A 25279-nucleotide genomic window follows, 5' to 3' on the forward strand; every position below is an offset into this window, starting at 1 on the left:
GCTTTTACATAGAGAAAATTCTAGACTTCACCAAAACAGATCTACTTGATGAATTCAATAAAGTTGCAGAATACAAAATCAACATGCGAAAATCAATAGCATTTCCATACACTAACAACAAAACTTCCGAAAAAGAAAGAAATCAAACCCATTTACAATATAATTGAAACCAATAAAGTTATTAGAAAAAGATGTAACTGGGACCCCTGGGTGGCTCAGCAGTTGAGCGTCTGCCTTCAGCTCAGGGCATTATCCCAGAGTCCTGGGATTGAGTCCTGCATTGGGCTCCCTGCAAGGAGCCTGCTTCTCCTTCTGCCTCTGTGTCTCTCATGAATAGATAAATAAAATCTTTTACAAAAATGTAACTAAGAAGGTGAAAGATCTCTACATTGAAAACTAAAAGACATGATGAAAGAAACTGAAGAAGACATAAATAGAAATGTATGTCATGTTCATGAGTTGGAAGAATTAAGTGTTAATGTCAATATACAAAAAGCCATCTATAGAGTCAGTGCAGTCCCTTTCAAGATTCCAGTGGCATTTATCATAGGGTAGAATAAAACACTTTTAAAATTTACATGGAACCACAAATGCTCCAAATAATAAAAGAAATTCTGAGAAAGAAAATAAAGCAGGAGGCATCACACTTGCTCATTTCAAGTTATACATCAGAACAATATGGTACTGGCATAAAAATAGACAAAGAGGGATCCCTGGGTGGCGCAGCGGTTTGGCGCCTGCCTTTGGCCCAGGGCGCGATCCTGGAGACCAGGGATCGAATCCCACATCGGGCTCCCGGTGCATGGAGCCTCCTTCTCCCTCTGCCTGTGTCTCTGCGCCTCTCTCTCTCTCTCTGTGACTATCATAAATAAATAAAAATTTAAAAAAATAGACAAAGAGATCTATGGGACAGAATCAGGAGCTCAGAAATAAACCCAAGAATATATGGACAACTGATATTTGACAAGGGAGCAAGAACACTCAACTGAGAAAAGACAGTCTCTTCAATAAATGGTGCTGGGGTAATTGAATATTTACATGTAAAAGAATAAAACTGGCTCAATAGCTTTTACCATGCACAAAAAAATCAACTCAAAATGGATTAAAGACTTTAAATGTAATATTAAACGAAACCTGGAAACTTCTAAGAGATAAAAAGCTCTTGAAAATGCATTTTGGTAATAATTTTTTGGAAATGTAAGCTAAAGCACAAGCCACAAAGTAAAAACAAAGTGGGATTATATGAAACATGAAAGCTTCTGCACAGCAAAAGAAACCTATCAACAAAGTGAAAAAACAACCTATGGGGATCCCTGGGTGGCGCAGCAGTTTGGCGCCTGCATTTGGCCCAGGGCGCGATCCCGGAGACCCGGGATCGAATCCCACGTCGGGCTCCCGGTGCATGGAGCTTGCTTCTCCCTCCGCCTGTGTCTCTGCCTCTCTCTCTTTCTGTGACTATCATAAATAAATAAAAATTAAAAAAAAAAAAAGAAAAAACAACCTATGGAATGAGGAAAAAATAATTGGAAACTGTGTATCTGATAAGGAGTTAATATCCAAAACATATAAAGAACTTAATGCAACTCAATGGCAATAATAATAACCCAATTTAAAAATGGGCAAAGGGCCTGAATAGACACTTCTCCAAAGAAGATACATTGAAAAGGCAACAGATACATAAAAAGATGCTCAACATCACTAGTCATTAGTGAAATGCAATTCAAAACCACTATGAAATATAACTTATACTTGTTACAATGGCCATGATCAAAAAGACAAGAAATAACAAATGCTGGCATGCATGTGGAGAAAAGGGAACCCTCATGTACTCTTGGTGGGATGGAAAATTGGTACAACCACTATAGAAAATAGTATGGAAAATACTTAAAAAATTAAAAATAGATCAACCATATGATTCAGCAATTCCACTTCTGGGAATATACCCAAAGGTAATAAGAATGCTAACTTGAAATCTGCACCCTCATGTTCATAGCAGCATTGTTTACAATAGCCAAGACAAGAAAACAACCTACATGTCCATCAACAGATGGATGGATAAACTTGTGGTGTATATATGCAATAGGATATTATTCAGCCATAAAAAAACAAAAAAACCCTAACACTTGTGACAATGTAAATGGTCCTTGAAGGTGTTGTATTAAAGGAAGTCAGAGAAAGACAATACTATATGATCTCACTTATATGGTTAATCTAAAAACAAACAAAAACTAAAAACAAACTCTTAGAAAAAGAGATAGGACTTGTGGTTACCACGGGCAGTGAGTGGGTGGAGGGGCCATTGGAGGAGGGGGTCAAAAGGTACAAACTTTCAATTATAAGATAAATAAGTACTAGGGATGAAATGTACTGCAGTGTAGGTTTTTACAAGTCAAAGAGGGATAATACAGTTCCTTTCAAGGAAGCACTCAGTGAAGATGGACTCGTTTATTACAAGATAGCTTGATGAGGTAAGCTTTCCTTGCTGAAAACAAGCTTCATGAAGAAAGGAGTTTTAAATCTCTTTTGTTCACTGCAATATTTTCACTATTAGAAGACGATGCCTTTCCAAATGTACTTTGATGAGTAATGATGATAATGATCATGATGATGACGACTAACACTGAACTGGTGGTTCATATGTTGTAGTTTTATTTTATATCTTTCTTTATGGTTAATCTACATTTTTAGTTTTTCTTTTTAATAACATTTCTTACTATTCAAAGTTAAATGTAGAATTATTCTTTTTTTCATTATTTTATAATTTGCACATAACTTCTTTTATGTTAATTAAGTCATTTTTTAAAATTTTCTTCAGAGTTTTATTTGCCTTGTTATGTACCCAATTTTGTTGCCTGTTTTTCATTCACAAATTAAGATATTTGGTATCAGCAAAAGGTATAAGGAGTCTTGGATTGGAATATTATTATTTCTAAGCTAGTGGGATCTCAGCTTTTATTTACACTATTTACTGCAAAATTGTTGAGGCTTCTTCTCTCTGGGTATGACTTTGAATACGATATTGTGGACAGAATGTGATAATTAGAATTTACCAACCAGTCCAATGCTAATTTGGTGTAAAGTAAGAAAAAATGTTTTGGTGAATATCTCAGAAAACTAAAAGTTATTAGTACAAGTCACATGGTTACAGTGAATATAATACAGTAAATATAAGGAAAATATAAGTAAAGGAATAGCTTCTACTTTTAACGGAAATATTTAGGAAAAATTCACTTACATGTATTTTTTCTCTTATCAATTAGCACAATTCTCCTCTCTGTGCCAACCTAGAGCAAGACAATTGCCTTTTCAAAATTTCTAACCTTCAGATATTTGCATATAATTGTTTTTTTCCCCAGGGGCTCCTCTCCCCCTTCTTAATCAACACTTCCTCATTGCCTTTAACTATTCCACTATGGCATCCTTCATTTTTAATTTACAGGGATGCATATGTATGTGTATAAATTAAAATGTGCACATCCTTATGTATTCATGTGCAATCTAGAAAATAGGAAAACTTTGGAAGAAAACGTAGTTTTTAAGAAGGCAAAGGGATACCGTTTGTAGCACCTTTAGAACAGGCCATGGGATTTTGCTTCCTTTTAATAATGAACACCAATGGAAACTGAATTTGATGATTTTTGAAACCTTCAGAGGGAATGAAATGCATTATATTAAATGTTGACTCATAGCTTATTTTTCACAAAGAGGAGATAAAGTACTATAAAATACATAGTAGTAATTTGTGTTGGATTTATTAGCGGACCTTTAAAGGTCTTGATATGTTGCCTTCAACTACATTAATTTGTTGTCACTGTAGTTACTTCTGTTTTGGTTTTAATCTTTTGTAGATTATTTATGATTTAATGTAGTTAAGTTTCCAGTATGTATTGTTTCTAATTTCTATGGTATGTTTAGTAAAGGGACAACAATTTCAAATGATCATTCACCTACACTTTCTACAAGTTCATCAGTATTATCTTTATATTTTAATATTTTATCTTTGCTCTAGCTTGAAATAAATCTTGTGGATTGGGGATTAAATTTTGCTTTCTTTCTTATGGCTATTCATTGTTTCCAACTACATTAGTTAAAGAAAATCTTTCCTTTCAATGAATCATCTCCACCGTGAGTAAAATTGCCATACACAGTGGGGCTATGTTTATCAGTATTTTGCTTCATTTTAGGACCATCTATATTCATTCCACACTATGTTTTTTTGATGTACTTTTAACTGAATTTGATAATTTAGTTAAGAAAAACTGATTTTTTAAGTCATTTTATTCTTCTATTCAAAAGCCCCATTATAGCAGGTGCTGTTATAACTCTACCTACATACTGTCAAATCTTTTTCCAAGCTCATCCTTTCAGGTCTTTGAGTTGTCCCTGTTTCTTTGATTGAAGAGCATTCCTCAGTTTACCAGTGTCTTGTGTTTGTAAGTTTTATGCAAGTGGCCAGGAATTTATGTCACAAGTGATAGGTTATAACTAAAGCCTGAGAGGTTGGAGGAGTATTGATACTCATGATACATTATTGTTGATGAGGAAAATTCCAAGGTGTGACCCACACTGTTTCCAGAGTATTCATCCACAGTTGAACTATGATTACTCTCTTGGGACTTCAGCTGATATTATTTCCTTGGTTGGCTCTTTTCCATTCTGGTCCTTTTTTTGCTTTTCTCCTCTATTAATTTTTCCTGTGAACTAATAAATTACTTTTGCACCAATCACCCTTCCTGGTGGGCTTTCAGGTGGTGCAATTTAAGATTTATTTAAGGAATCCAGTTGTGATACAGCTATCAGGCAAAACATTAATCGAGCCAAATAAGAGTCTTATATTAACAGAAGTTTTGATTGCCAGTCACTTGTTATCATGGATACTTATTGTCAGACTTATAGGATCCTGATTATATTCTATGAAGTATAATATAATAGTAAAGACAATAGATGGAGATTCCATTTTTATAGATTTTTCATCCCAATTGGGAAAGATAAAAATAAGTAAATACATATATACATGCATACATGCATACACACTTCAATAAATAAATAAGTAAATGAGACAGAAAAATACCCTGTGGTGAAAAGGTATGCAGAAAATTAAATTAGAATGTCATAGAAAGGAGATGGAAGGATGCTTCTAATTTAGTAAGCAGAAAGGACTCTTTAAAGGTGTTAGGTTACATTGAAGTTGAGATCTAAAATGAGAGGATGATTTTAAACATCTGAAGATCAGGAATAAACATATTCCAGCCAGAAGGGACAGCTGGTACAATGGCCCAAACACAGAAGGGAGATTTGCCAGAACAAAATTAAAAGTGGCCAGAGCATTTAGAATAGGATAAGTTAAAAAACATTTTTTAAATGAGCAAAAGACAATCTGAGTCATTATTAATCAGGACCCTAATAGTCATATTGAGTACTTTCGTGTATGTGAGTATGGTAGAAAGACATGAATATTTGAACAGAGAAGTGGTTTAATGAAAAAAGGTTCTAAAAATTCTGTGAATAAATGGTTCTAAATTGGTGTCTTGGGTTTGGTTCCCTAGAAACAAAAATAAGAGAAGCAGGATTGGGCAGAGGGAGAATTTAAACAATACAGTTGTAACAAAGGCTTTATACAATCCCCCGTGGAACTTGACAACAGGCCTTCCTGAGTTGCCCAGAATTAAGCAATGGTGTTGGACCTTTGTGCTCTCAAATCAGGCAGTCATTAATTGCAACCTCCCCCCATAGGAAAGGCACCTACCTTTAGCTAAAGGCAGAGCTAAGAGCAGAACACATCTGTAAGCCATCAATAGTTAATGTTCCCAACAGCTGGGGACAATTTGTGCCATAAAAGGGGAGTCCCAATGGCACACCAGAGCATGTTCTATACATGAAAAGAATAGAGATAGAAGACCAGTAATAACCTAGGTAGATGATTAATTGGCCAGGGGCAGTTTAAGCATTAGTAGAGACAACTGTTAGATTTAGGATTTATTTTGAACCAAATTATAACTAATTTGCTAATAGATTTTGGCGAGTAGTAGGAAAAGAAAAGAGATAAGGGTGACTAATATTTTTTCTTTTTCCTCTTATTATTCCTGAACAATTGAATAAATGGCAATATGATATAGAAATTTGGGGGAAAATGGCAGAAAACAAGAGTAAATCAAAGGTTGCAATAGGATATGTTGTAGTTGAGATGCCCATTATAAATCCAATGTCAAATGTGCAGTGCATTATTCAAAACTAGAACTTAGGGAAGTAAAGATATAAATGTGCAAGTCACCACATACAAATGGTATTTAAAATTATGGGACTAATAAATTGATCTAAGGCAATGCCCCTGAAGCTTTTCTTAATCCACAATAAAAAATATTTGACTTCTTAACCCATATTCATGTATAAATACTGAAATAAAATTTTTCACAAAATTGCTTTCATTGGTTACACAGGATTGAATATTTTAAAGGACTCACAAGCCTTCACAGGCTGAATATTTACTACAGGTTTAATACAGTTAAAAAAATGAAGTACAACAGAAGAAAAAGCATACAGGAAATGATTGGTGGCCTGACAGATTTCTAGACACAGCTCCCTACGGTCCTTTAGAAGCTGCCCAAGATGCACTTCATCTATAGTTTATGAACCACCAAGACATGCACATGATATCTTTGTTTTAGGGGAGTCCAGGAAAGTTTCCATTCCCAGGCATTTCTTATACTTCACTGATCACATTCCCAAGACAGATTATATAAGCAGCTAAGCCAAGCATAAACTATCAACTCATGTTTGGGAAGTAATGTAAATAAGTTTGTCTGGGATACTTTCAGGGAATATTTTCAACCTTAATAACATAATATATATGATTAATTATTAAAACTCATCCTGATCTTGACCATGACTCAATACACGATTCCAGAGATAAGCATCCAGCTGTCCCAGTCCAGCTGTAAAACAACTTTTTCTCATGCTCTTACTATGGGTGCTGTTCACTGACATTTTCAATGTAATTCTCATTTAATTTCATTACAAGCAAAATCTGGTCAGGATTCATTAAACTGATTTCATGACTCTTTATTTAAACCTCAATTAAAAAAAAAAACTAAAACAAAACCAAAAAAATAAAATACTAACCTAGGGAGACTGTAGAGGAAGAAGGGAAGAAGAAGACATAGGGACAAGAACCTTGGAAATATCAGCACCTAAATGTTGGAAGGAGGAAGAAGATCTAGGGAAAATTGTTGAGAGAAATCTAAGAAAGGAAAAAAACACAAAAAGACTGTTCTATCCTAGAAACCAAGAAAAAGAAACACTCTAGAAGGAGAAATGATCAACTGAGTTGAATGTTACTGAGAAACATAGGCATCTGTAAATTTTTAAAGAGTATTAACATAGATGATAAAGATGTCATTGATGATCCAGACAATAACTGTAAGAATGGATGGATACCTGTTCAGAATGGATTGAAGAGAGAATGATAAGTGAGAAATAAAAGACTGGGCCAGTGGACAACATCTTTAAAAGTAATTTACCCTTGGGACACCTTGGAGGCTCAGTGGTTGAGCATCTGCTTTTGGCCCAGGGCATGATCCTGGAGTCCTGGGATGGAGTCCCACATTGGGCTCCCTGAGTGGAGCCTGCTTCTTGCTCTGCCTATGTCTGCCTTTCTCTCTCTCTCTCTCTCTCTCTCTCTCTCTTTCTCTCTCATAAATAAACAAAATCTTTTTTTTTTTTTTAAAGGTAATTTACCCTTAAGAGGAGCAAGGAACAGGGCAATAATTGGATTGGGTTCTTGAGGATCAGAGCATGTTTTTAATAGACTAAATAACAGCATACTCATATGACAAGTGTTAATGATCCAATAGAAAGAATAAGTCTGATAATTTAAGAGTTGGAGTATTGCAGGAAAAAACTAAAGGAAGTGGGAGGGAGTGTTGCTCAGAGAACATGTAGTCTTTTACCCCCTGTGGAGCAGATAGTTTATCCATTTCAATGGGAAGCAGGCAGACTATATGGCAACAGATGAAAACAGTATAATGGATGGTGTGAAAGTGAAAACTCTGGTGACTGCTAATTTCCCAGGTGGATTTATTCTGTGAGAGACATAGGGACAAGAGCATTAGATCTGAAGAGAGAAGTAAGATGCAAAATATTTATCTGAGAGGATGGAATAATAAATTAATAGAGAAATATAATAGGTTTTCTGAGTGTTGCTCCACTTCAGATTTCTCAAAGCTGAACCAGATGGCTATATGTTTGCGGCAGCCATTTTCAACTGTTTGGCTATAGACAAAGAGTTAATCGAGGGCTGGTTATAACCTGGGTTGAAAGTCTACTGGCAAAGTGTGGTGGGAGAAGAGAAAAGTAGCAGTTGAGGATGTAGATGTAAAAATAAGTAGAACTTCCCAATCTAAGGTAGGTAAAAAAAGATATGAGGACAGTGTAGGAAAGGAAAAAAAATGGGGTACAAATGTGATTGAATAACATACAGAGTGGGGACATTAGAGCAAGTGAACTCTGCAAGCAAGAGTAAGTAGAGAGTGGAAATCTCAAAATAGAGATTTTGGGAGATGGTATGTTATTGACAACAACAACAACAGTATTACTATGGGTGTCATTGGGTGAAACAAGGAGAAGAAAGATATAGTTGGAATTGAGGAAATTAACCGTGAGAGCTCAGAGTGCTAGAAAGATTATCTACATGGATTTTGACATCTCCACAAATGAAGACTGAGATTAAAAGATGTAAAAGGAGGGGAAATGACCTTTGCTCTTTTTTTTTTTTTTGACCTTTGCTCTTATAGCAGTAGTGCACCCTGACTTTTGTGGATCAAGTGTGAGATTTTGCCAGTCTCCAGCATATGAGCCTCCAGACTGCTGCCTGAAAATCCCCTGGTTTTGTGCTGCTGGTAGCTGAAATATTCAATCGTTTTCTTCAGTCTTTCCATTTCCTGACCCTTCATATACAAATGAGCACATTTTTCTAGTCCTCATTTAATGAAAGGAGCACCATTTTATGAATGCAGTTCTATTTCCTGCATACCTGGTTTGAAAAGATTCCTAGTAGAATGATCAGAGTACTTCTTGGCATTCAAAGCTCTCATGCAACCCTGCTGACTACTCAAAACTCTTCAAATGGGGTGCCTGGGTGGCTCAGTCAAACGTCTGCCTTCGGCTCCAGTCATAATCCCAGGGTCCTGGAATCAAGCCCTATATGAGGCTCCCTGCTCAGCGGGGAGTCTGCTTCTCCCTCTTCCCCTCTTCCCGCTCAAGCTTTCTCCTCTCTCAAATAAATAAGATCTTTTATAAAAATGTTCAAAATTCCTCAAATGGACATACAAGTTACATGATCACTAATGTCCATCATACTTTCTCACCTGTAACTCTTATATGCCTTCTACTCTATTCTTCTAATTCCCCATGTGGTGAGAATCTTTCTACATTGATCTAACTGCTAATTCACCAGTCTGACATGTCTCTTTCCATTCAGACATATTTTTCCCTCTTAAAATATTACTTCATTTTGTTACATGACCAATCTCTACCATTTTGTAAGATCCGGTTCAAATGTCATCTCATCATCAATTAAGTTTACCTCAATTTCTTTATTCTAATTTCTTTAAATATACCTAAAAATGTATCATTATTCTTGCTTTTGAAATGACTTGCATCATGACATATTGATTTACATATTACTATATCTGTCTAGCTTGCAGTTTATCAATGAGAGACCTTTTTGTCATTTTGTTAATATCACTTAATATAGTTCCTGAAATATAGTAAGTGCTTACTACAATGATTGCTGAGTATATAAATGAGTAAAATGATCATTTAGCTGTATGGCAAATGTCTTATATTGGCAACATAATATCATGGTACATGTAAAACTGAAAGACAAGTAACATGTAAATTTGAGGTATTTTAAAAACAAATGTTTTTTATTTTTCAACAAGTGATATCAAATTCAATAAACAAATATGTCAGCTCTTAAATACAGGGACATTAGCAATTAAGCAGCCATTTTTTTTACAAGGTGGAATCATTGAAATTGCCCTTTTCATAGTTACAAATGGTTGAATATTAGCACTTTTATACATTTCAAACTAAATATCTCTCAGTACAGAAAAAAAATCTGCAAATACAATAAATCTTTTCTCAAGCTTACAAAACTATTTAAATTCTTTAGCAAACTTTAAGTGTGCACATCTGATTTATAACATCTGATTTATGTCAAATATCCCTTTGATGGGGTGATATAAATATCCTATTGCCTTTTTTTTTATCAAATTTTGCATAGTAAGGATCTCACATTTAAACAATGCTGAAACAGCATAATATCAGTGTAATTGCATTGACATCATAACAGTTACTTGGCAGCAATTGTGCTCTCAATAATGCAAATAAAGTGCATAATTAAGGTAGAGGATACCACCATGATCAGCAGAACGCCTCCTCTGGAGCCTATACAATGTCCCTGTATTATTGCTATGAGAGCAATGATTGCATCCTGCGCCTTCTGAGGACTGCATATAATGGGCAATATGTGCGTATCATAAATGATGGAAACTGACATTTGCAGCAGCTGTGTATCTTGGTTTCTTCAGATGTTTATTCATAAAATACATATTGCTTTTGTCGGGCTGCCCAGATACTGTGAATACCCAGCAGAGAAGAATAGATTAGGGAAAAAAAAGTCAATTAAACAATTTGCTGTGTTTGAAACTGTTGTAAAGTATAAGCCTTTCTCAGGCTTATGGACTATTTGTCAATTATAGTGCATAAATTTGCAAAATATTTTATTAATGTTCTAAGTGCCTTTTTTAAAACTCTGATCCCACAAAATATTTGTATTCATTTACTAACAATCTCCTTTCTGAGAGACAGAATCTAAGTTAGTTAATTTTTTTATGTTTCTCTTTTCTCCTCTATAAACTGAGGGAGATGTGCTATGTAATCAATATGGGGTTTTTTTATTTTAAATAAGATAATGCAATGCAGTTTGGATTTAACTCCATGTTTATTACAATGCAGATACCCGATGAATTTTAGTTTTTGTTATTATTGCTATTATTTTTGTCAATCCTGAACTCCTGTCTTACAAATATTTATAATTAAATGATCAGTTAATTTAATATACATATCAGTACTCTAAAATGGAATGTCTAGAATAGGCAGGGCCTTGGTCTACATTGTTCATCACTGAATTTCCAATATCTAAAAGAGTTCCTGGCTCACATATAATATTTATTTGATATCTGCTGCATGGATTAATAAATTCTATGTAGCATGTATAATTTTAAACAAAATCTCAAATGAGTGATTTCAAGTTTCTAATTATACCCAGATCCTCATCTCTTGCACATATGACTCATAAGTACTCTATGAAGTGACTGATTGTATCTTTGTAAGAGAGAGACAATGACAAAAAAGGATCAATTTGTTAATTTTTCTAGTCACCTGTTTACTGGTTACTAACTGTCTTCAATGACTTAAACTTCATAGATCTCCTTAAATAAGAGATTAGTAGAAAACCTAGAAGACTTTCTGTATCATATTGCATGATAGATTATAAATAACCCAGCTATGTTGGGTTATAATATATATATATTATATATAATCTTATACCCAGGTATAAGATTTCCAATAAATACTTTTTTTTAACAACAATTATATTATTATTGAGGAGCCTAGGTGGCTCAGTCAGCTCTTGGTTTCAGCTGGAGTCAAGACCTCAGGTCATGAGGTCAAGCCCCAGATTGGGCTCCATGGTCAGTGAGGTGTCTGCTCAAAATTCTATCTCCCTCTCACTCTTCTGCCTCTCCCCCCAGTCTTGCATGCTCTCTCTCTCTCTCAAATAAATAAATAAATAAATAAATCTTCAAAAATAATTATATCATTATTAATAGTAGTATTTTGTATAATTTCTGTAAACAGTGGCAAATTAAAGGGGATTGGTTAAAGCATGTATTTGATTTGTGATTGTCCTGAGTGACCTATTGGCTCTTTTTCAAGCTTGAAATTCTAAACCCATCCCTGTTCTGATGTTTTAATGGCTCCTTGAAATGTTGATTACAATAAGTTTTTTTTTACCTTCTGTCTAAATCCTAGTCATTTGTTTTTCATTTGATATCTATGTAGCATAATAGCTTGATGATATTTTCATTTGTGTCTATAAAATTGCTTGTCTGTAAGCAAGCAATTATTTCTGCACTGCAGAAGACAGTTGCCAACATGAAATGATTTAAAGCCCAAAATGATTTTTAGATATTTCAGAATCTAGCACATTTAATGTGTTCCTATTATAGCCAAATTCTCTGTATATTATTCCTTATTAACCTTAACAACAGAATTCTCAAAAGATAAATAGTAGTTCATGCCATATAAAAGTGTTCATCTTCTATATATATATATATAAATGAAAATTCAATAAGACACAATTGACTATTTTATATTAAGATTAAAAATGAGATATTGGATGCAGAGATTAAGAACTTTCTGCTATCACTTACTTTTGTGATGGGGAGTATTTAAAGCCTGTTCTTTCTGCTTCAATATTCTTTATATTAGTCATAGTTTATCAAACCAATATTTCTTATCCCATATTTTTTTCTCTACCATCAAAGATACATGCATTTGAATGAAGGATTTTCTTTTCTCAGGATATCTTTTTAAAAAGTCTTTTTTTAAGATTTTATTTTTTTATTTGGGAGAGAGAGAGCAAGAGAGTGCATGAGCAGGGGGGAGAGGAAAAAGCAGGTTCCCCACTCAGCAGAGAGCCCAACAGGGGTGCTCCATTCCAGGATCCTAGAATCATGACCCGAAGCGAAAGCAACTGTTAACCAACTGAGCCACCCAGGTGCCCAGACATTGTTTTTTCTTGATGCAACTTTTACAGAAAATGATAATATAAGAACCTAGTTATCCATGGTTACCTAATAGTTATATAGTTAGATAGTTATATAATATCTTTGAGATTTGTTCATCAAAATAATTCCTAAGAAGTGTCTAAATAAGTAATTCTAAAGAAGAGAATAATAGACTAAGAAGATACATACAGAAAAGATTGCTTTAAAGTATTTTTTAAAGCAAGGGAAAAAAATTTATGACTAATATTATCCACAGTCTTTAAGTGGAAATCTTCAGGAAAGAGTGGATTACTTTGTATATATATACTATATTTTTCCTCTGTGGTTTTTACCTTATTATTTACAACATCTCGACTGATTGTTCTTTGTCCCACTGAAAATCATTTAGTATTAAAAATAAATTTTTCTGCACTGCTAACTCCAATAATAATAATAATGCATGCATATTTATAATTATTGAAGTAACAAATTATGAAGTATGATAATTATGAATTAGGTAATGATTTAACCAGTTACTTCTGGTTTGAAGGGGGAAAAAATCACATTTTACAGTGAACAAATCAATGATAGCAGATATTCACTCAACAATATTCTTTCCTCCCCTTAATGGGAAGACTGAAAGTTTTATACTCACTAGAATAGAATTAACTACTCTCCTTTTTGCTTTTATGTTACAGGCATCCTAAAATTCCAAATATCAAAACATACTACACTCAAAAGACATCTTTATGCTCCCCAAAAGGTTGACAATCATAGAGCTCTTTAAAAGTAGTACAGAAGCATAGGGAGCATTTTTCAGTTTGATTTTTATTTTCTCTCAAGGAAAGTAGTTACTGGCTTGTTCAGTATCAGAAAGCAAAAATTTGAAACACTGATTCATCCCCTTATGTTAATCCATCTGATCTATTTTTCTATGGAAACAGGGTGAGAAAGTTAGGTAACAACTGAATAAGACATTTCAGATGTTGATTGCTTATGGAAAAATTCAGGCTTTAATGTACAGAAAAATATGAAATGGTTATAGACTTTTCTCAGAAGTCAGAGAGCTTTTATAGATACTCAGCATATAAATAACACAAAAGACAGAAAAGTAAGGATATATTTGAATTTACATCATTTGTTTATTTCTAAGTTTAAGTGGCTATCCCTACCAAAATATTTGTAATTGAGGTTTTAAGATGTAATTGAATTCAAAATAGGTGTATATTATACAGAAGTTTTAGATGTATGTACATGAGTACATAGATATATTTGTAAATATATGTAATTATTTGTATTTGTATATTTATAGTCAAAATAATTTGATCTTATTTTTCTTTCCCCTTACATCAGGCAATAATTGAATCTTTATTCTATGATGTGTTGCATACTATTAAACAAAGGATATAGGTAATTTTAAAATTTCTACTTTTGCTCTCATGTGGCATAATCTTACATCAGTGTAACATATAACAAATACTACAAGCAGCCTCTGGCCACAGTCAGCTGAGCTGTCCCAGCTTGTATAGCTAAGTGATAGCATACTCCTATGGATGATAAACAATTTCACAAAATACCCAAAGCATACAAGATCATTCTGTCACCCTGATGGAGTGAGACAGAAATAAGACCATTCATAACAATGACCAAGCACAAACAAAAACCAAACCACTACCCAAATCACACAAATGATCTAAGATCCACCGCACCCCATTCCTGCTACTCTTTTCCCACATAAATTTTAGCTACTCTTCATTCCTTCTGCCTTTTAGATAAAAATTGGTGAGATACTCAACCAGAGGATTATCCGACTCTATACCTTATGCAGGCAACACTGTACTTCTTTGAATCCTCTCCAAAATTATATAACACCAGTCAGATTCCTCTAGCAAGTCTTTTACTAATGCCCTTTCACTGAGACACCTCGTAAATCCATACCATTGTCTGTCTGAGATGTTGCAATGAGCCAAGAAACCCAGTTTTATTCTACTCAAGGTATGTTGCAGGTGTTTTTTGATGGGAAAGAATTGATAAAATCCTCTAAAGATATATGCAATTGTTGTATACCATTAAATATCTGGTAGCACTGTACATTTTTCTCAGAAAAATAATGCAAAGCAAAGAAATATTGCAAATGGCCAAAGACGTCATCTGACATGGCAGAAAAAATGTTCAGTATATTGCTTTGTGATAAAATGTTTGTGATTCTGTATAAGAGAAGGATAAAGTAAGGAGAGATACAGATATTATCTATGTTGGTTATTGTGATGTTCAAAATTGGAGGAGATTATCACTTGCTGGCTAACTAATCCTTGTGAGGTGTGGAAAAAGGTCATCAGCTGAGGATGCAAAAGTGAAGGAAACTGGCCAAAGTATGAGAATGAGGGGTAAAAAAAAATAGTTATTTCAGAAAGTGAGGCTTTATAAATGTAAGAAAGCAGGGGGAGTAGTGAAAATTCAATTTGATGTTTGCCATTATGTTTTTATAATAAACACAATGTGTATAATTAACTTAAGCAGATCAAAAAAGAAATTATTGTACAAATACTAAATATTTGGATAATAGATATGATCCAACAATAAAGTACTAATGATAATAAATATGAGCAATGTTCAATCACAGTAGTTAACCCGAAAATCTAAATTGAAATAGTTAATGAGGGGCACCTGGGTAGCTCAGTGGTTGAGCATCTGCTTTTGGCTCAGGGCATGAACCTGGGGTCCTGGGATCTAGTCCCACATCGGGTTTCCTGAAGGGAGCCTGCTTCTCCCTCTGCCTATGTCTCTGCCTCTCTCTGTGTGTCTCTCATGAATAAATAAATAAGATCTTTAAAAATAAATAAAATAAAATGAAATATTTTAATTATGATACTATCAGTATGTATGTATTTTCCTCTTCCACTCCCTTTCTTTCTTTCTGTCCCTCCTTAACTATGTATTCACCTCAGCATACTGTAATGAGACAGAATTTTGCATAAGTTATTTGTAGAAGTGTAGATTGATATAATAATTCCAAAATGCACTTGATTCGTTCTTAGAACCCGATCTATGCATTCCTTGAATATGGCTCTCAGCATATTTCAGTTCTGCGTCTTTACACTGTAGAATATCCTAAAGATGTGTGCATTTTTATTCTACCGTACATCTTTAACTTTTCAACAAGAATTTGAAATGCCTAGGTATTCGTACAATCCCGATCTTAAAGTTGTGGTACCAGATAGTACTTACAGATTGTCAAATTCACTTCCCATGAAATAAGACATAGAATATAGTTCTGTCTCCTGACTTTAAAAACTTTGAGTTTCTTCCCATTGCCCTTGAAATAAAATTCAAAAGTTTTCCTGTGGCCCATGATACCCTGCATGCACTGTCCTGGTTATTTTTCCAGGCTTTCCTGCTGTTTTTCATTCTCATTCAGAACAATCCAATCAAAGTGGAGTCGTTGACTTTATCCAACTTTCTAAACTTCTTCCTTCCACAGAATATGTCCTTCCTTCTGCCTACAAAAATCTAACATATATTTTTTCATCTGTTTTTTTTCCTTTTGTGCCATGCATCATACTGAAATTACAATTACATAATATCTGTCTCCTCTAGTACATTATAAGTTCCAAGAAGCTAGAGATACTGATACTGATTCAACTATATAGGGTTGTATCCTATACAATCCTATAGGTTGTATCCTATATCCCATGTATATAACTTTCATGTATTATTATTTCTAATAAATTATTTTGTGGAATGCAAGGTTGTGCAATGATAGTTATCTCCCAAAATATTAATTGCAATATGATATCGCAAAGATCCTGCCACATGGCATAAACCTAATAAATAACTGATTAAGTGTATGAATAAACTCCATTCTATGGCTATATTTTAAAAGAAGGAATAGTGAGAAATGAGATAAGAACACAAAATAAAGGGGGCCTGGGTGGCTCAGTTGGTTAAGCATCTGACTCTTGATTTTGGCTCAGGTCATGATCCCAGTGTCCTGAGATTGAGCCCCAAGTAAGGCTCTGTGCTCAGCAGGTAGTCTGCTTTTGAGATTCTCTCCCCCTTCTTTCCCTCTGCCTCCTCCTAACCCTACCTCCCACTCATGCTCTCTCTTTCTCTAAAATAAATAAATCTTTTTAAAAAATCAAACAACAAATGAAAAGCTAGCTTAGTGATTTAACCAGAAATGCAATTATAATAGAGACTTTCAAAAAAAGAAGAAGGTGTAGGATTTTAACTTTTGTGAATGATATTTTCTTTTTAAGTTGTCATGTAACATCTAAATTATTTTACTGTCTTTGTAGAATGGGGAATATTTCTGTTCCTGTGTTATGGCCAGTTGAAGAATACCTATAATTCTCAATGTCACTGTTAAATTTACTAATGTAACTTTGGTGTTTTATGTATCAATATTGAACTAGGAATTGGATGAAAGTAACCTCTATTTTATAATTTTATAGACCTGGACAACAGTTTGAGTAACCTGAATAATAGTTCGATTATGTATAAACTTATGACTTTATATACAAGGAAAAATACTTTCTTAAATATAACTTTCATGTATTATTATTCCTAATAAATTATTTTGTGGAATGCAAGGTTGTGCAATGATAGTTAACCTCCAAAATATTAATCTTTATGATATCAATGATTGATTTTGTGAATGTAAACTATATATATTTATGCATTTAAGTATGTGTGTGGGAAAATGACCTTCATCATTAATATACAACATTTTATTGGTCATCAAAACAATTTTAAACACTCCAGGAACATACTTCTTTTTGAAACTTCCAGTTTTACTTCTTTCATCTTTCTGAAAACAAATTCCATAATTTTCACAAGAATCCAGGAAATTTTCTGGTAGTTAGCTTAAATTAATAAATCATAATATTTTTCTATGTTAATTGTAGAGATATTCTAACACAGTGTCCTTACCATGCACTCGTCCTATTATCACCTCTGCTGCAGGAAATTAAAATTACTTGGATCTGATCCTAACAGATTAAGCTAACACTCTCAGCTTTAACTTTTCCTTTCACACATCTTCACCTTCTGCAATGGCAAAGCTTGTGATTTGAATAACATATCCCTTAAATATTGTAATCATTTTGTATAATCAAACTGGGTAAAAAATTGAACCATATCTTTGGCTTTTCTAACACTCAGATAAACACACATGTAAGCAAAGACAAAATATATACTCTTCTGTACACCATGCCTCTTTCATTAGATAATTTTGATTCTAATTGGTTGTGTATGGACCTTATTATCTAATTATAATCTAATTAAAAAAATAAGAACCATTGCATAGGGTATCTCCAATCTTAATCATGGACATTAATATACTGTTCTTTGAAATTCAATCTGACAGCCTCTTCAAATTCAGAAATTGGCTTGCTAGAGACCTTCAAGGTCATGATCCTTCAAAACACTGTTTATCAAATTGCCCTGACACACCTCCTGCAGGAAAAACTACTCTTTGATTATTAATGTTCAATGGAAAAGTGACACAGCCTTGCATACTGATCTTATAGATCAAGAAAAAAAATTTACAAAGTGAGCTAGCAAAACTACCTTGAGTTAAACCTCATGTATATAATGAATCCAAAAAATAAGCATGATTTGATATATGAATCTTTTATTTATGGATAAAGAATTATGAGTTTCTAAAAGGCATTGCAAATATGCTAGAAGATTATACATGATTTTCATATCCTCAATAGAAAACATATGGAATATTTGTATACAGATTTTTGACTTCACAATGGAAAGTAGTATCAGTAATACTTATTATACAACCAATTAAATTGTATAAACTGCAGGTTAGTTTATAAAGAAATAGTTCTACTCTCCTTGCTACATTTTAACTCAAATCAACACATATTCATCCATTTGTATTCATTATACATTAATAATTATTTTAAATACTGTGGAAAATATGAAGCAAAAATCCAAAGAAGATGTATTGTGTATATATACATGTATATTCCCATGTGCATGCACACACACATATATAAATGCATAGAAATACATAGTGCATATAATTAAGGGATATTTGTTTCATAAAAATATTTTTACAAATTGTTGATAACCTTTTTAGTGAAATTAAAATGTATAAAATGATACTTATTACCCACAATGTCTGATGTATGTATGTATGTATGAATACATGAAAATACTACTAATAAAATCAATTTGTTTGCAAGGGCAGAAGGATAACAAGTCACAAGCAGACCATAATTATGTATCAGAACTTCTAAAGATAAAAAGACATTTCCAAAAATTCTAGAAAAGGAATAGAAATCATCTGGCATCTGATTTCTCATCAGTAAAACTGTACACCAAAGGACACTGAAAACTGGTTTCCAAGTTGTAAATTAGGTAGATAACTTTGATTCACCAATTTTGCACCTTTAAAAACTGTCTTTCAAGAAGCTATGTAAAATAAGATACATTTTCTGATATGTGAGAAATCAAACAAGGTTTCTCTCCCATGCATCATTTCTTAGGAAATCACCTTTAGCAAATGACAAAAAGGAAGACACAGTGATATAAGATATTGTATAAAGTAAATGTTATAACACAGAATTTCCATGGAAATAAATTAATCAATCATAATATTTCCATATCGAACCTATAGAGCAATCAGTTGAAACACAAGAAGGGAGAGAGTTGGCTCCAGAGGAATATCTGTAAAGGAGTATGTCATATTTTAAGAAATAGATGAGGTGAAAAAAGAGATGATAAATGGATGACAGTTATTTAAATGAGTCGTAGATAAATATTTTAAATATACATATATTATATATATTATAGATGTATACAGATTACATGTAGAATAAAATTACTTTTTTAAGATTTTATTTTATTTATTTATTAATGAGACACAGAGAGAGAGAGGCAGAGACACAAGCAGAGGGAAAAGCAGGCTCCCAGCGAGAAGCATAATAGGGGACTCGATCCCAGGACCCCTGGATCAGGGCCTGAGCCAAAGCAGACTCTCAGCCACTGAGCCATCCATGTGCCCCCAGAATAAAACTACATAGAGCTTACATTATTTTGTTTACCTGGTTTTCTACTATGGTTCTGCCAAGAACATTACTCTCCAACTTTTGTGAATTTTTGTTTGTTTTTTCATGAAGAGCAATTTCCTTTCTGAGTCATCTCGTTTCCAAATTATCACAATTTGGCTGTAGAAAAAACATTAAGAAATGTGATTCTTTGTCTTTGCCATGTTCCATCCCTAGACACTTTATACATGAATGAATTAGTAGGTACTCAATAGCTATTTGTTGTATGATGAATTAATCAGACCTTTATGAATTAGAATAATGTCCTCTTATTGAGATGATTAGTTAACTGCACAACTAATGGAGAAATGAGAAAAAAAAATGTGTGTGTGTGTGTGTGTGTGTGTGTGTGTGTATATATATATATATTGCTGCATAGGCTCTTAACATAATGTACTGATTTTGATCTACTAAATTCTTAATTTCATAAGAACAACAGACGATTTTGATTATTTTATTTATTAGAGCCTCATATATTGCCTGATAGGCAGACTTTCTCCAGTTGTATATTAAATTGAAAAGAGAAGTCCAGAAATAAAGATAGGTTTTTAGCTTGGAGTCACTCTCCAAATTAGAATTTAAATCAAGTGATAGGTGTCCAAAAGTCTTCCATTATAGGCAAAACAGGTATTAACAGAACGTAAAGAAGTATTCATGGTGGAAAATATTTAGTAATAAAAAAATCAGGCTATGTAAAATAAATGCATCTGAAGTAAAACAGGCATTACAATAATCTACTGAATAGTTATCCTAAAATTTTGATGTGGACATTTTCTCTCAAAATAACATTGGAAAATATTTTAAAATTAGTTTATTAATATCACCTTAACAAAGTATCATGTTTTAGAAATTATAGACAGAACAAATAATCATAAATTGATATATTCTTGAATAGATTTTTTGAAAAATATGATAGTGAGATAAAATTTGTTTCATCTTTTAGTTATGAATGGATATGAAGGTCATTTTGCAGCAATATTTGAGGATTCCTTTATTATCCAAGGATCTTTTTTAATTTCTTGATACCTAAAATAAATTCTACTGGAGTTCTTATGACTACATAATTTTTGCTCATTTTCTCATACTTCAATACATACACTTCTAACTCTGTCAGAACCTCCTTCATCTGGCTTTCTGTGGATTGGGAAAGTTCCCCAAGTCACCTTCATAAACTCCATTATATTAAAAATTATTATAATAAGATTTTTATTTTTAACTTTTTTATGTATTTTCTTTATACTGTGAGATCTCCCAGATGCTGGACTTTCAGAAATAGAGAAGTCTATGAAGAATTGACAAGTGAAAGAGGTAGATCAATTCTGGGTATAAGGGAGAGAGATATCCTAGTGAGACTAATTTTATGAGCAGGCAGTTCTTTAATGAATATTATGCTGTTAGTGTGATTGTTTCTAACATGAATAATTTGATCAATAAATATGCAGATCTAAATGAAGAAATTTCTGCATATTCATCAATGTATCCCTTCCCCCTTTCTAACTGCTGTGTTACCCAGAATGTATAAATCATAATCTATTTTGTGTCCACAAAGCCAATGTCTATAAAACACACTTAATATATACAAATATAGAAAACCAAGTCTCTATCCTCAAAAAGCTCACAGACATCTTTCCACTCCAATCTGGTCTCCCTCTGTGCATTCATTTCCATAGTCCCCAGAGTATAGCAAGATTGTTTATAGTATTTACGAAAAGCTAATTTCTTACATTGCTTATAAAATCCCCATAAAAACTGTACTTGTTTCATAACCTTTTATCCAGCAACTTAAAAGTTAATTTGTTCTTAATTGCTGATATAGTGTTTATACAATACATGTTTATTTTATATTCTATCCAGCAATAGAAAAAAGCACAGTGATATGCAGATAAAAATGAGAAAAGTATGGGTTAAGTATATTTATTGGTAATATGGGGAATAACTAATATATTCAAATTATTATAGGATCCATAGTACTTTTAGTTCAAGCTAAATTTTAAAAATGGTTATAAGCATCTAGAGGGTAAGTTTGCAGTTCTTCTCTGCTCTGTATGGCACTATGTAATGCTTATGTGCTTTTTATTACAGTCATTTTGAATTGTTTGTAGTAAATGCAAAGGTTCAGTGTAACATTTGTTATAAGCCACTGCTTAAAGTAGTTCCTTATTGATCAAGGGGTTTGAAATGAAGGTTTAATATCCTAGACTGTCATTAAAGAAGAGAGAAAATATAGAAAGTCAAATCAAAGTCCTAAAGTGAATACCTTGTGAAAGAGAACAGAAGCTTACAAAGTGAATCATCAACTAAAATATATATGATTGCTTTTGGGTATGTTTCATTGTTCAGCTGTAATCAATATGACAATCCAAGTCAGATACTATAATAGCAATAACTTTTAAAAGTCTTTGAACATTTATTGCTCATCTCTCTTGCATTTCATTTGATTCAGGGTGCTTCAAATTTGAAACAATCTAAGTAGAATGCAGTCATTGTGCTTGAAATGGTTAGCGTAGGCAATTGAAAGAAACATTCAGCTATTTGATGTTACTGCTGATGTTTTATGCCTTGTAAGAAGGCCAGAGGTAACTACACTCAGTAAAGGAAACTCTATTGACAATATATATATTTTACTCTAATATATTCTATTTATTTTATTTTCTACTTGTAAAATATACTTTTGTAGGAAAACACACACACACACACACACACACACACACACACACACACAGACCTTACAGCTCTAGAGATAATAGAGAACACAGTTCCTAATCTCCTAGAATAATAAAGAACAAGTAGGTATCAGGTAAATGTCTTTGGAATTAAAACTAAACGTTTTGTATGTTTGTTTGGTTGTTGTTGTTTTTTTTTTTTTTTTTTAACCACAATTACAAAGAATATTCTATACATGTCAACTTTCAAATCTGTTTTTTGAGATTTATTATCTGACTTTTCATTTACAAGATCTTTGTAATGGAAACTGTATTAATTGTAGCAACTTGAGAATGCTGTACCTTTCTTGAAACTTCTATAAAAGGCAATAGTAACCTAAAGATGAGTGTCACAACCAGACTGGAAGGTGTCAAAGTTTGACAGGATTTTAAAAGTCCTAAAGACTTGTCATGAATATCTTAGTGAATATTAAGAAACCAGGTTAGCAAAAGGCAAGATTTATTTTTTCTTTTGTCTCATATTTGCTTTACCTTCTTTATTTCATATCATCTCTGCTTTTTGCAAGGTAACCAGGGACATTAGATGTGAAGAACTGAAGAATTTAAGGGATCAAATGGGAACTGGAAACTCTAGAGAAAGTAAAGGATGAACAAAACCAAGGCTACTGAAATATGCAGTTGCTTAGCCCCCAATGCCTCTAATATAAATCCTGGAGACATAGTTTCAACATGAGAGCTGTTATGGATACTTAGTCAAGATAGGAAAGTAAGCAACATTGTACTTCTCTTTCATAGATCCTCTCCTCTCTCCCCAGGCCTACCCCTGCTCCCTCTCCCAAGAATCCAGAATCCTCTATAGACTGATCAAGAACAATTTTAAATAAAAAATAAATTTTAAAAAAATTACTTAAAAAAAAGAACAATTTTAGAGTGACACTCATGCTTCACCCTATGTTCATTCATTGTTTTAAAAGCATAATTTTAATGGGAGGGCTAAATTTGTTTTAGATGTTATACTCATTCTCAGAAGTAGAAAACATGGTGGGGATGATCAGAGATAACAAATTTAGTAAGATTAGGAGATAAATATGAAGAAAAGAAAATCATATAGGAGGTGATAAGAAGAATAAAATGATCTTTCAAATGAGTGAAGTATTAAATGGGTGTGTTTATAAGCAAGAAGGACTAGTAAGGGGTCACCTAGGTGACTTAATGGTTGAGAGTCTGCCTACAACTCAAAGTGTGATCCCGGGGTCCTGAGATCGATTCCAGCCATCAGGCTACCTGTGGGGAGCCTGCTTCTCCCTCTCCCTATGTCTCTGCCTTTCTCTGTGTGTCTCTTATGAATAAATAAATAAAATCTTTTTTAAAAAGCTTAGAATAGACATGAACACTAGAAGTCTAATTCAAGGCATTTACTTTGAAATAGACTAGAAAATCAGTGCTTTCAAAGAATTACAGTACAATAGCAAAGAAATTTATCCCTGGTGTTTAGGAGACAGGAGGTGTTAAGCATTGTTAGAGATTGGGTTTCTCAGAAAGCAATGCTGAGACTTGTGCATATGAAGGAAGTTTTCTGCAGGGAGCTTCTCTGGGTAATCACACTTAGGAAGCTGAAGAAGCAAATGGAAAAGTTGATGTATGAGTAGCAGTTCTCCAAAGCTGGAAACATAGGAGAGCCAATGGTTTAGTTCCAATTCAGGTCCAGGATTTCTAGTAAGCTGTTTTATGTTTCAATAGGATGATTTGAGCAATTGTGTAAAAAATGAACTATGACTGTGGGGCCAAGAGAAAGAAGTCAGAGTTGGGAAACAGTACAGAAAGATGACGTAGTTTTATTGCTTTGGTCATGAAATAGTTGTAAGATACATTCCAGCTATATATGAAGGTAAAGACACCTGCAGTTATTAGTAATAGAGTCATGAGTAAGAAAGAGGGGTCAAGAAAAATTGGTTTTAAGTTCTAATCAACCAGAAGAATGAAATAGATGTTTGCTGAAAAAAAAAAAAAAGACTGGGTCAGCCATATGTTATGAGGAATAGAGCTTACATGCAGGAAGGGCAGAAATAAAGAGCTCACTTTAGCACAATTTAAGTTAGAAATAATTATTGGATATCTATGTAGAGACATCAATTCAAGAGTTATGCATATGAATGAATTACAGAGATGTCAGAATTACAGTTGTACATTTGGGAGGTGGTCAGAAGATAATGATATTTAAGGCCATTGACTGCATGAACTCAATAGCCTTGAGAATAAGTATAAATAGTGATGATAAGTCATCCACGAGCTGAGTGTAGTATAGTGATCTAAAATCCAAAGGGATGATTTTAATCTAAGGTCACTTGATATAGAAGCAGAATTGAGAATGATGACTTGGAAGCCAAATGTACCCATGTTTCATAAACCCTGAGGTTTCTTCTCTGAGTCCATTTGTGAGTATGTTGAACAGCAAATTATAAAATATGTCATAAAATATCATATAAAATATGAATTCCTTAAAAAAATAATTAAAAAAGTATACAAAATATCCACTTTATAGATAAAGACATAGTATATTAATACTATGTCCAGGGATGCCTGAGTGGCTCAGTGGTTAAGCATCTGCCTTCGGCTCAGGGTATGATCCCAGGATCCTGGATCGAGTCCCACATCGGGCTCCTTGTGGATAGCCTGCTTCTCCCTCTGCCTGTGTCTCTGACTCTGTGTGTGTGTGTGT

This window comes from Canis lupus, chromosome 13 (assembly GCF_011100685.1).
Source record: "Canis lupus familiaris isolate Mischka breed German Shepherd chromosome 13, alternate assembly UU_Cfam_GSD_1.0, whole genome shotgun sequence".
Classification (NCBI taxonomy): Eukaryota; Metazoa; Chordata; class Mammalia; order Carnivora; family Canidae; genus Canis; species Canis lupus.